This window comes from Anopheles darlingi, chromosome 2 (assembly GCF_943734745.1).
Source record: "Anopheles darlingi chromosome 2, idAnoDarlMG_H_01, whole genome shotgun sequence".
NCBI lineage: Eukaryota > Metazoa > Arthropoda > Insecta > Diptera > Culicidae > Anopheles > Anopheles darlingi.
The window spans coordinates 30,592,670-30,606,902 of NC_064874.1; the positions used below are offsets into that span (position 1 = coordinate 30,592,670).

Consider the following 14,233-nt stretch of genomic DNA (forward strand, 5'->3'; position numbering starts at 1 on the left):
TTTTTGCGCTTCAAACAGCCTTGTCTCGTTTTGAAGACTCCTTACTTGCAGACAACTATTTATAGTTGGCAAGTTCCAGAAATAACCGAAGCTTAAAATTAGGTACGCGCAGGCGGTGAGTGATCATTCGAGATTTATTTCTTTTGCCACCCCTGTTGAGAGGCGGAGGGAGGAGAGAGGTTGGCGTGAGTTTTTGTGGCCACGTTAGGTTAAACACCTTAAAATAAATGCCCTGGAGGATGATGAAAGATGATTGGCATTCTTTTGATCACAACCACCGAACACAAGCGAAACCGCAACCACGGAATCCGCATGTCAGCATCATCGTGTCGCCGGGGATTCTGTGTCTGTGTGTGCGTGCGTGTGTGTGTGTGTGGCAAAACCATAACCTAAAGGTAATATTTTCTCTCCGTTCATTGTTTGATCATCGTCGATGATCGATAGCAGTGCCGGCGTTGACATTGGACAGGAAACAATGCTGACGAAATGAAGTGGAGAGTGTTGTATTTTTGTGTGTAGATGCCATGGAACCATCGAATTCACCACATTTTATTTGATGTTCAGCAAACAATCCAGGAACGACGCAGCATTGATGAAGAGTTATTTTTGTAACTCATTAGCGACAGCCCTCCTCACCCTTTGTTTGGCTTCCTCTTTCCGCAATCGGTTTTAGTCATCCATAGAGTGTACGGGGAGCTGCTAGTTTTCCGTTTTACACTTTGTAGCTGGACACGCAAAATCACAGGCAATTTAGTTCTCTCCATGTTTCACGTGTGTGATCATGTTTGAATAATTGATCATTTGATCATGTTCGTCAGAGTCTGCGCAATTAAATCTTGATAGCGCGATAGGATATGTAACCTGATACGAGATATCTAGCTCGCTATTCTACCGCGCACGCGTGCTACAAACCGATTAGCGGGAACAAACGAAAGAGAGAGAGAGAGAGCCAGCCATCGTACAATCTCGTTTGCGTCTTTTCAACTCCTCCTCGCTTCGGTTGCGTGAGCTGGGTTGTCAATTTGCATTGTCAATTAGCGTTCGCGCCGCATCATCACCCCACCAGTGCGTTCGTGGCCCGGTGGCAGCGGTTGGCGCGACGGCGGCTGCTAATCCGGATTGAGTTGGTTTGCGGTTTCCCTCATTGGTTGCCATCGCCCCTCGGAGAAATACCGCTCTAACACTCGCTGGTTGCGCTGGACAACGTGAAAAGGTCGCGGTCTCATTCACTCAAGGAACCTGTCAAACCCCTTCCCTCCTTCTGCACGCAAGCGCGCTATTGTCGTGATCGTGAACACAATTGGTTCGATAACGAAAAGGGGCAGCAGGAGATGCTGGCTGACACCGGTAGGAGGGTAGTTTGTTGATGCTAGTCGCTCATCTATTCAAATTAACGATAAGCACTATCGTGTCAATGGATCGCCTGGAGGAGGGAACCCAACAAAACCAAAACAATTGTCACGCCTTGACAGATCGGTGACAGTCGAGATGATTCATCGGTCCGCCGGAATCAAGATTCATCTTGCGAAATGATGTTTTTTTTTCGTGCCGACGCAATGGCTTCCCTCTTGGTGGAGTGGCACGGTAAATGAAATGATCTTTGGCCTATTACTTGGGCGCGTTGTCGATTTACTGCTTGGAAGGAGCAGTAGCATCCTTTACATTTGTTTTCTTTTGCTGACCTAAGGACATTTGCTTATCAACAAACGTCTTTCACGGCAGTTAGCTTAAGCAATGGAGAACTACCGGGCATTGTTCTTAAAAGGACTGCTTATTAACGCAAGTTAATGCAATGGTAATATTAATAACGAGGCCAACATTGCAAGAATTTCAATTCCATGCTCGATTTTGACCATTCCGTCGATCGGAAACCTCGAATTCATCCGGCGTTTTGTGCAAAAGTAGAAACCAAACGGTCGTTCGTGAGGTGATAAGAGGATCACTGTCTCTCCGCTTCTGTTTCCCTTCCCTGGCTCACTGAAAATCAGAAGGCAATAACGTTTAAAACAAACTCGACACACCATCTTCTCTACAGCTGGTTGCCCGAAACATCACTATAGCGCGCTTGGTTCCGTTGGGACACGCGAAATATTATCAGATGCACGAGTTGATTTGCGCAATCCACCAACAGCACGGCACAACACGGAGGAAGGCCGCGCTGCCGGAGTGTTGGCCGGTCGGAGACGGGCTATCGCGGATGTTTGCGTGGTCTTTCGTGGACCTGCCTATCACTGTGACAGTGAAACAAGGCGGCTGGGACACACACATACCAATCAAGTTCATCTTACACTGCTCTCTTGCCGTGGAGCTTGGGCTCGCGATGTTTCGCTTGGCGGGGTTTGTCCGGCGGGTGGATGCTACACGCTGCGCAAGCGAGCTGCTTAGGCTTGAAATCAGCGCGGAGCACTTCAGTACCGTCTCGGTTCGGGCCATAGGCGTTACGTTGTTGTGTGGTCCTTTGATTGTTTACCGTTCGTCCTCTCGTGAATCGGTTTCCGGATGTTCCGGAAGGTCAAAAGTGCAAGAGGATACTCAATCGATTTTTGTTATATTTTCTGAACAAATTATTTTTTGATTTTTCATAAAAAAAGTTCGTGTTAAAGAAATATAGATGTTTTGTGGTTGAACACTGCAGTGAAACATTGGATTATTGTTTGTAAAAAAAAGGGCAAACTGGTGTAAAAGTTCTCAGTTGTTGGAACTGATTTTTAAAACAAGAAAGCACACTAACATAAATTGTAGAAAACTAGTCAAAGTGAAATTGGTTTCCAAGAGTGTACTAAAGCAAACAACATTGATAAAAGTGCCCAAAAAATGACCCTGGTATGTAATTTCGCAACAAAACCGCAAACCCTTTGATAATTGAGCTAAAATAATTGAAAAAGGCTTACTTTTTATCATCGTTCAAAACAAATTTAAACACATTAAATGCAGCATAACGAACGCAACGCGGTGACAAGAAACTGCCAATGCCATGCGTGTTCAACAAACATTGCGAAATCGAAGCTGCAAAATGCATGTGTGATATGGTTTCCTCGATAAAGCTTTATCAACACAGCCAACCGTTCCTTTGCTCTGGTCGGTTACGAAAAGGTGGATAACGCAAATATTGCTTTCGCGCTCACGGTAGTTCTTATCAGCGCTCATCAGATGCCGCCCTACCTTCCTCCGGGACGGAAATATATCAAGGTTCTTCCAAGGGAGCTCGCTTTCGGTATAACACAGCAACTAAGCTGCGCACTCCGCCGCAGTGTAGTTGATGTGGCGCCATACTGAGACCGAACGGAAGATCGCACACGACGCCAACGGTACACTACCGCGATGGCTCCCAAAACAAATACATCATTGGCACCGTGACAAATCGGTTAATGTATATAGTAGTAGAGGGAGGGCGAAAGGGTTGCATCGTGTTACGGAAAGTGATGTGGCGTGGCGTGGGTTTGGGGCGCACTGGTTCGAGCCGGTTCACAGAACCGGTGCATGGAAACCAAACGCCGCAAATACGGCGGCGTAAACGGAAAAACCAGAATCGACGAGCTTCGTGTCGTGTCGAGGCCACGATCGCACATTAGAAACTGCTCGCGAAGAAAAAGAAGAACAAGGATTTTGTTGGCTGCTTATCGGTTCGGTTTTGTCGACTGGTCGATGGCCAGTTTTGGCGGAGGCCTTTTTGGGGTGGTCATGAGGATGACGTATTGTGCAGGGTACAGTGGCGCACTTATCGCAACACTGTTGATTAATTTGATAGAAGAAGAGGAAGGAGAAAAGATTAAAAGAGCATCGCGACCGACAAGGTGGTATACGTGGATTCCAAGTCTTCAATCAGGATGCATTCGCGGAGCGCGCAGTGTCCGTGCCCGGTACAAAAATCAATACAAAGCGTTGACACACAGCGTACACCATGTTATCAGTTATTATGGTGGCAACAGCAATGACATCAGTGTTCGGGGGTTGTTTCACTCGCTCGCTCTCTCGCTTGCGAACCCGCGGAGAGAAACTTGTGATGACCGGGAGGGAGCGTGTAAACCATTAGCGCGAATGACTAGGCCTTTGAAAGGTCGGAGGCGGCGGAAGTGCTTGTCGTCCAAGTGACTCCCTTTCCACTGATAAGCGAGCGAGCCGCGCCGCAGGCCATTGAGGTTAGCCTTCCCACCCCACCCCTTGCGCATATGCGCACGTACGCACTAACGCGAGATCAAGTACGAGCGTCCGTTTAACACGCGGTTCAGGGTGCGGCATGACCGATGATTCCAAACCCGGCAGTATACCTTCATTTATAAGGGATCTGATTCGGCGTGGATTCTATTTAAGGTCGTCCTGGAAGCACAACAGTAGCATTATTGTATGTGTTCGGCCCACGAATCGCTGATAGATTGTGTGTAGTAGCTGGAGTCATAATGCTTGGCTTTCGATTGATTCGAGGGGTACATGATGCCTGGGTGTGCACCGTGGGTTATCAATGTTTTTTGTTTAATTTGGCGAGTTCAATGTGATCGCCAATCTTGCGTGATAATAGAGCTGCTGTTGGTGGCGGCGTCATCCGACGTCCATTAGCATCGTCGTCGATGGAGCGCTCGTAATGTCGCTTCGGATTTGCATCATTATTTTCCGAGTGTCCGATTGATTCGGTTGGCAATTTGTGCTGTCAATTCAATTTCAAGTTGTTTAGTCTTTCTCGACGGATGGTTTGGTTTTTTGCTTATCTGTTCTTTTCCTGTTAGCAGAGTACGTCTTTTTTCGATTTTTGTAATTTTTGCTGAATTGTTTACTAAATTCTCTTAGTTTGAATCACGTATTTTATTCATTTTATGGCCAGTATGTGAATAATTATCTAATCACTTCTAATATTTTCCTAAACTTTCATAATTTTCTCGCTCTTTTCTTTATTTTACATTATGTTTTTTTTGTATCCTTGTCAGTTAAGCGATATTAGAATGCGGGCTATCTTTATTGTTTTTCGGATGACTCGTTTCCATTTCCATTCGCACACCACCTGCTCCTACACGATGCCACATCTGCCTCTTGAGCGTGATGTGCCGGCAGGGACACCGTGGCTCTCACGTTGTTTCGTCTACTTCTTCTTGTCTCATTCACTTCTTTACCGCTTCTTTAAGCCGGTGTCTGTTCAGTTCGTTAAAAGCTACTGGCTACACGAACCTTCACCCCTTCTGCTGAACCGGTAAATTGATTACCGCGATCGAGCATTAAGCGCAGGTGTCAGACGGACAATTGTAACTTGTGACCACACCGACCCCCCGCCCGCCCGGCTGTCTATAAGTGCGTGAAGACAACTCGCGATTCCATTTTCCTCTACTTTTTCATTTTTTTGCGACACGCAACTCCACCATTCGCAAAGCACGCATTAATAACCACCACGCAGTTTGAGTTTTAAGTGGTATTTTCGCTGGTCAGCAGTAGCAACAACAGCACAGTAGTGTTTGCGGAGAGGGTGCAGGCAGGGGTGGCACAATATGTTTGGCGACATGCGCTGTCTGTTTGTCAGCGGCCATGAAAACCTGTTCCTCTCGCTCTATGGGTTGAAGCATTTGTGGAGGAACAGCATTTGTCATCATTCTGCCTTTTGCTTCTTGCTGGCGTGGCGTGTGGTTCGTTCTGAGGAAGTTGCGCCTTAACGACTTTGCGATCGGTTTAGCGAAGTCAACCGCAGTATTGAACGAACCGGTTATCCGAATCCTTTACCGGTGATAAAAAAGTGAGAATATTTTAAATAGTTCAGCTTATCGTGAACAGACTGAGCGCAATGAGCAGCCCCATCATTACGATAATACGATGGTTATTATGATGGAAACGATGCTGCGTACTGGTTGGTGGTGTGTTAATAGGTCAAGCAGAGTTTTGTCAAAACATTCTACTTTATTTAAGCAAAAACCATCAATTTGGACCATTCCCTCCATCCCGACAGACCAACATCATCATTGGCAGCAGGGACAGCAGCAGCAACCGATCGGCAATAACACGATTGCGTGTTGACACGCATCTTCGCGCACCTTCAGCAGCTTGTACGCGCTGGATGGGTCAAATGAAGTGGTTGATTATGATGATGATGGTGATGATGATAGGCAACCATTTATAACGACACGGCCTCACCACCGCACCTCGCATCACATCACATGCGCACCTTGTCGATCGCGCTAGGGATGAACATATATTGACGATCATACCACACCAATCGTCACCAATGGGCGGCGCAGAAAGAGACAGACGGAGAGAGAGAAAGCCAAGATTGTCGTGACCTCATGGCGACGAGTGGCGCATGCATGATGCTGCTGTGGGCACGCCAGTCGTATAAGGAGCGTCTGTTTTACCGCCAAAAAACCGGCTTCTCTCGGCTTGCATTCGCCGTTTCGTTTGTTTGTTTGTTTGTATGTTGTGTGGCGCGCGGAATGGTTTCCTGGTCCCCCGTTGTCTTGTCTTGTCTTGGTTTGGTTTGGAGTGGCCTCCTTCTCGCACCGCGTTTCTCACTGGATCACTCACTGGTTATGATCGAGCTCTGATCTTTCTGCCAACACAGACAGACAAAGGGACACAGCAAATGACCATTACCACAGCGTGCGCCATATGCTAATGATGTTGTGCTGCTGCTGCTGCTGCTGCTGCTGCTGCTGGAAACGAATGACGAATGACTGGTGGCGGAGGGGTTGCGCCTTGTTGTACGCACAACGGGGGTGCTCGTTGGCCTCGACCACTTCACGTTCGACCATTTCGCAAACCATTTACGGCCGAATTCTTTCCGCAACGCTTTCCACAATCCACACACTCGCCGCCTTTCTCGTTGGTTTCGCCTCGTTTCTCGCGCCGCCGTTCTATGGTGCGTTGTTTCCAAATTTACCTTAACCTTCACAATGCACTGACCATCTACTACTGGCCGGCGAGTGCGAGGATTAGCATCGCGCCTGCATGTCGTCACCGTTGGGAACCTCACACCGCGTTGGCATGCCACCAGCAGCAGCAGCAGCAGCCGAGGAGCATGCCGCCTATATATGATGCACCACATGCCTTCGAGTGCCCGTTCCGCACCAAAGTTCAACCAACTCTCTCGTGTTCGCGGGCGCATGCCAGCATGTGTGTGTGTGATTTTTGGGGGGAGGGAAGCTATCTTCACCGTTGTCGTCCGTCCTCCCTTTTTACTTTGGGACACACCATGCAGTTGACTAATTACACACACGAGCCTGACGTTCGTCTGCGGTCTTTTTTGCGGTGGGTGAAGAAGAGTCACGGAGTAGTTCACGGGAGGTTCAAAGTTTGTCATTCAATTTGGTCGAGTGGCGGAAACATTCGAAACCTCGTCTCGCCGTGTGCGCTTCGCGATTGTTTCTTTGCATTTCTTTTTTTTTGCGGTTGCTGCTTTGTGGTAATGTTTATTCAAACGGTTGTATTTTTCGGGTTGGCACCGATTCGGAGTGCCATCTTCATCATCATCATCATCATCATTCACCGTTGTGGGCGCGCACAACGGGAGCGTGACCAGTGGTGGCAGGAGCGTTGTTTGTTGTTGGGATTTATTTTTAAGATTTGTTTTACCTTTTTGGTGAAATGTAAGCTTCACAGCGGAGAGCGGATGCCTGTCTATGCCACTCGCCGCAGTTGAATCGAGGTCTTGGGGCTGTGTTAAGTCATCGTTTTTTGGGTTTGGCGTTCATTGAGCGACTCTGACGGCTGAAGGTGACACACACTTCTGGGTGGCTTTATGTAAGTAGAAAGAACAGTGAGACTTAAGAAGCCCAAAGGTGTTTGAAGTTTTGTTTTTTTTTTTAGTTTTCGATACACAAGAACCTAGGCTCAATGATTTGGTGACAAACAATAAACGCTTAAGTCTGAAACATAAGTCTATCTCGTACAAGCATTACTTTGAGTAATAGTTGGACTCCATAAGTTACAATTAGAATGACAACGAGAGAGCAAAGTCCTAGCATCAGGAAGCGAATGTTTTAACCATGATGTTCAATTTAGAGACAACTTCACCAGGAAACCTACATTATTTCTGCATAAGGGTACACAACTCAACGTTGCGATGTATCTTTACATTAGACGCTATGTAAAGATTGTAAATTTCAAATGGCATACGAAAATCCCAGCTGCCTTTTTGGAAATATTCTAGACGATATATGACATACGTAAGGACGTACTCTAGGAGTCGTCCTATTAGACAACACAATAACAATAAAGAGGCAGGACATGGAGTATCAGAAAAACATTGCCAGATGCTCATGAATATTTCTTAACATTGGGTAAGATTCTCGCTGTTCTCTTTGAGACATCGCGCTTCAGTTCAACCGAAGAATTGATCAACCTCAAACGATATTGCAAGCAGGAAATGAAGTTAAACGAAGAACCATTCCTTTGCATATTGGTTTATAGCATATTATAAACCTGCCACCACCACCACCACCACTACCACCAGGACAGGACTGTGTGCGGCCTGTTGTGTAAACGTAAATTGAACAGTTGTCTGGTGGTGGTACGTTCTGAGTTTTAAAGACATTACTTTCGGCATCGTTCGGGCGCGCGCGCGCGCGCTTCACTCTCCTTTTCTGCTGCATGCATCCCGATATGGCATAAACCCCCCGTCCCTCACGAGACCCGAGACCCGTCCGTCGATCATAAACGAGAGACGTTCACGTTCGCTTGCTGTCTTGCTGGCAAAGAGGAATGGCGGTTTATGGTCTTCGCGTCGGTCTACTCCGCGCACTCAAGACTCTACGCCAAACATAGCACCTTCGCCCCAGGCGCAGTGCGGTTTTATTGCACTGCTAAATCACCCATCCGCCGGTACAGTGCAGTTTCTCGCAGCAGACTGCGCACCTCCTCCTTCTGTGTGTCTATGCGTCGTGTGTTTGTGTGTGTGTGTTCGTCTCCGTCAAATTCCCTGGTGGTGTGGCAGCATCCGCGAGTTCTTGAGTGCGGAGTGGGGTTTTTATGAGAGAGGTGTGTCTGGCTGTTGCTGCTGTTGCCGGTCCGCGCAACATTGGTCTGGCATATATTACTCTAGGTTGTTGTTCGTCCTGTAGCCCATTCGCCCGACCGTAAAGTTCGTGTTTCGTCCTTATCGATATTTGAGGGATGGGGAGTGTGTTTTTTTTTTGGGAGAATAGTAGGGGTTCACAGGGAACAGGCCTGGGACGTAATTGCACGTTAACCTTGTGTTTCCTCAAGCAACAGGGGAGATACCAGATCCCTTTTTCCCCCCGCCTCACCTTCGATGAGTGGTCTGATGGCTGTCAGGTAGATTTGTCAGTTCCCTCCATTCCATTCGCTTAACGGTTCAGTCAGTTTTGGCATTTTTACCTCAAACGAATGTTGTGCGAAGTTTAGTCATCGATCGATAGAGAGATTCACAAACTAGTAGGAATGCTGCATAATTGCATTTCTTTGCTTCGGGTGTTCTCGTTCGGCATCCTCTTTTCCAACGCAGAAGAGTAGCAACTTGTTCAATTTTGCTTATTCCTTTCTCTTCTTGTTTGTTTTCTGTTACTGAAACATGAGAAATTTTAGTTTTATCAATTTATAGTGAGAGAGATGTAGTTTGGTATTTTTCTATATTCTTTTGGAACTTAAACGTTTTGCTTTATTCGTTTTGTAATTTTTTGAACGTGTACAAAAATGATATCATGTTCTCGAAGCATATAAACATACAAAACGTTATTATTTACTGTATTTATATGCAATCTACGATGAATTTTTCTTCAATTACAACATTGCTATTGAAGCATTGAAGTGTATAAGTTACAATACCGTATACCATAACAAGTATACTCTCTTCCTGAGTTGGAAAGGTTGCAAATAATAGAATCCAAAGGACAATCAGCAGAACCTTCCCCCCGTCCTCAGCACAACGGCCACCGGTATTCATAAAAAAAAATAATGTAAATTCTATGAAATCATCGTCCCACATACTCGGAATGCCATTGCGCTCAAGTGACAGCTAGATTCACTTTCACGATCGCGTGGAAGAGGACAGTGCTTATCCCCGTTGTTGCCGGTGAAGCCTTCGTGGCGACGCATGATAATGGCGACCATCCGCTAATATCACGGTGTGACCCTGCAGCCGCCGCAGCCGCCGAGCTCTATTTCTCCTCCCCCTTCCCCATTGGCGCCCTCCATTCCATAACGCGTATCGTTAGGAGGCGGTGTGTGTTGGTGTGCCAGAGGACGGGAGCCAGTTTGAAGTGGAACCAATTTAAATGTGAATCCGGAATGTAGCTTCTGCACCGCCTTCCCATTTCCTGCCCACTCCTAACTCCCCTGTCGCATCGTGTGGTTTTATTGCTCGAACCAACCGTTCGCCGCCGCGCGCGCTCCTCCTTTCATTCGCGGTCTTCTCGCGATCATTATTCGCGAACCGCCGCCGGTGGCAAGAGCTGGTTGCACTTTTCCAACCCGCTTCTCTCTCTCTCCGCTTGTTGTTGCCACTCTGGTGTGCCGGGTTCTCTTCCCCCCATTCTTCTGCTCCCTTCGCTCCACTCCGGTCTCCTTCGGTCGTTTGCGTGCTCTTGTTTGCTTGTTCCTGCGATGCGCTGGTGGCGTGTAATTGCCGCCACGTTGCTGCTTCCTCCTTGCCGTCGCATCACCGTCTCGCCGACGTGCTCCACTTCGCCGGTGCTCCCCAAAGACCGACCTCGCTCCCCCTCCCGCGGGACGGCCACCACGGGACGTGACTTCTACGCAACCGACCCGAGTATCAGGGATCAGTTAGAGTGACAGAGAGACAGGGAGAGAGAGCGGGAAAGAGAGAGAAAGTGTGAGCGAGAAGGCATTTGGATGGGCGGCTATTTTTAGCTAACCCTGTATGTGTGCTGCACGGTTACGTCTTATGCCGGTTCAAACCAGACCTTCTCACGCCTCGTAACCACCCATCCACCCATCTACCCACCCCAACCCACCATCAGCAAACCGTTCGTCATCATCATCGTCGTCGTCGTCGTCGTGGTCGCGAACTGCGATGCTGAAGAGGTCGTTCGGTCGGTCGGTCGGTTGGACGGTCGGTGGTGGACAGTGAGAGTGAGTGGTGCGCAAAGGGAAAAACAACAAAAAAGTGTCTGACATCTAACCGTTCAAGCGGAGGGGAGGGTTGGAATGGCAGTGGAGGGCAGCTGGCAACGCAATCCTCATTGCTTCTCGCTCTCTCACTCCTTTCCTCTGCCTACCCAGTAGCTCGTTGCGCTTGAAATGAATTTACATGACTCTTCGGGCAACCATCATCATCATCATCATGCATAGACTTCGAGGAGAGGAGGTCAGAGGATTGCGGCCAGGCAGCAGGAGGGGGCGGCATCTGTCAAGCTAGGAACCGGCCGAAGCCCCGGACTAAGTTGAGAATTGATTGAGCATTAAAGTTTACATTATTTATGAACGACGACGATGACGATGACGGCGCATGGATGGTCGATGGATGGTGGTTTGGTTGGCTGGCTGGTGGACGACGACGTTGCTGTTGCGTTGTGTGGGTTGCGGAAGCGATCTAGATCGAGATGGCGCTGGCGGTGAACCGGCGGCGATCGATCGAGCACAGTGGTGACCAGGATTCGAGCGGAACGGAGAAATAAACGATCAGTGGAGGGGAATCGGTGGTTGATTCGCCTTACTTTGATGGCTGTTTTCTTTTCAGCACGACTCTTCTGAATTCGAGAATGGTTTTAGGCAAATGTTAAGGTTACGAGCGGTGAGTTAATCGGTTTGTCATCGGCAGACTGTTATTTGGGGAGGAGCATTTTCCCAATGGTTTGTTTGCATAATCTTATCAGCTAATTGGTTGCTATTTGTGTGAGAACAGGAAGGGTTTTTGATGTTTTTTCACTTTTTCCTGCTGCTGAAGCGGTTTTGGCGTGTACTCATGGATGGATGATAGTTGTGTAATTTAAATTGCAATTTGATTTCTAATCGGAATTTTAGTTTAGACGTAGAATGATCTTTGAAAGGAATAAAATCCTGTTCACATTTACTTTCAATGCAGATAGGAACTAACATAGGAATGATCAACTTTTATAGCAACCGAAATACATTGAATAAGAAGTTGAATAATTTTCAACGTAAAATTATAAAAAAAGATAGTAAACATATTAGAAAGATATTTAAAAGTTAATATGGGTGCCTTTTTTTTAGATTACTTCTAGCAATTACTAATAGGAAATTTTGAAATCCATTTCCTGCTTCTACAAACTAGACGTATCTTGTGAATATTGATCGCACACTTTACGTGTGAGTTGCGTTTGCATTTTATATGCAAAAATGTGGATTTGATATCGATGACAGATGCCTATAGCTAACGCAGCACCTAATGTTAAAGTATCACTTTCCTATTGATTGACTGAATAGTGGAAAAGTGTGGTGCTGCTCGAGTATCATACACTACAGCGTAACATGATGGGCAATTGCGTGGTGGGAATTGCGAATGCAGTACATCATTTGAGACCACTACCATCATCATCATCATCATTCCCTGTGTGGCCATGTGTGGTCTGAATCTGCAAACACGTTTCTGCCCTCGCACCGATCGTGTATCAATCAGCACCGCGAACAGCAATTAATCATAGATTTTTGGTGCACGGTACTCTCGCCGTTTGATTGGCAGAAATCCATCGCCACCAGAGAGCGAGAGTGCGAGAGAGACATTAATGAATGAAAATGGTGCTGGTAGGCGATAAGGCACAACCGGTCGACCCCCGGTTAGAGGCGGCTTGTGGTTGTTGGTGGTCGGCTCTCCATTATTGGCAAGTTGTGGCCTCCTCCGGGTAATCGGTTAGAAATGTCGTAAAAATATCGTCATCTTGTTCGACTGTGGCGCTGCCTTGCTGCCAATCGTTATCGCGGAAAAGAGATGGAGGGGAAAACCCCTCTGCCCCCCCCCCCCCCCCTCCTATTGCTACTCTTCAAGGCGGTATCATAGTGATAGCGTGACACACGAACTCTAGTGTTGGTGTGATGCTGATGATGCGAGGGAAATGATAAAACCGGACATACTACAGTCACCGCGACCGTCCCTAGGTCACGTTATCTTGTCCCATTCGTGCCCCACTCGTGCCCCAACCCAATCGACTTACGGCCACCCCTCGCGATGGGGGAACTGTTGCAAACTCAACTGCTGCTCTCGGTTTAGACGCCGCCCAAAGAGAGGTGCAGAAAGAGGGGGGGAGGGGGCGGGGCTAAGGAAAAGGTTCATAAAACCCCCTTTCCCTCACTCCGCTTCCTCCCTCTCTCCCTTCTGCTCAACAGACATGGCCAGCTGCCGGCTGGATGACAAAGCGGTTAGCACCAGCTGCGTCCTGTTTAGCCGGTAGGTTTCGGGTTTACCAAAGTCTTATCAGTGCTATCAGTGTGGTACCGCTGTGCGCCTGCACTGCTCCTTCTCCTTCTTCTCCGCCTGCTAGCTTGTTGCTTCGCTGCCGCATAGGGTGTGGGGTGGGGGCTGGGGGCTTTCCAATGTCATGAGTAAGGTCCTTGTTCGCCATATCAGAAAGCGTGGAGGGGGGCGAGTGGGGCAGTTAGGTTGCCATCACCCAGTGTACAGTTATCCGGTTTCGGTGGGAATCGGAAACAAAAAAGTAAAAGAAAATCATAACTCAGTGGCACGCGGTGGCAACCACCACCACCACCACCACCACCACCACCACCACCACCACCACCACCACCACCACCACCACCACCACCACCACCACCACCACCACCACCACCACCACCACCACCACCACCACCACCACCACCACCACCACCACCACCACCGGCAGCAGTACCATACCGCCGCATCCGCCGTATCGCGCAGAAGCCAACCAGCCAGCCAGCCAGCCAGCCAGTGAGACAACACACCTCGTCGTTTGTTGCGCAAGCTGGCGCAGGGGCTCACCAGATGACGGGGCACTTTTGTGTGGAATTTTTTCCTTTTCCTTCTTTGTTTTTCTTTTTGGGAGGAGGGTGCTTTGGCCACATTTCAAATGACGCAGTCGTGACGTCATACGGGTTTTCGGTTCAAACTAGCTCGATTCAGTTGCAGCACCAGCAGCAGTAGCAGTAGCAGTAGCAGTAGCAGCTACTACATACAATCCACTATCTATTAGCAATGAGATGATGATCAGTGAGGTGACGCGTGTATGATGATGAACCGATGACACCTCCAGGAGGGGCAACCAACTATCACTTAGACCCTAGCGGCGGCAACTCATTGACTAAAGGCCTTGCGGTCACTTGTCTCGTTGACACAGAGCACACCGTAAGTGGCACA

At 48.0% G+C, this 14,233-nt stretch overlaps 1 protein-coding gene across 3 annotated transcripts in view; it reads left to right on the plus strand.

Moving 5' to 3' along the window:
* The window catches only part of LOC125949698 (uncharacterized), an 89,416-nt gene that overhangs the window by 26,225 nt on the left and 48,958 nt on the right, over positions 1-14,233 (plus strand). The gene's annotated exons all lie outside the window — the stretch shown is intronic.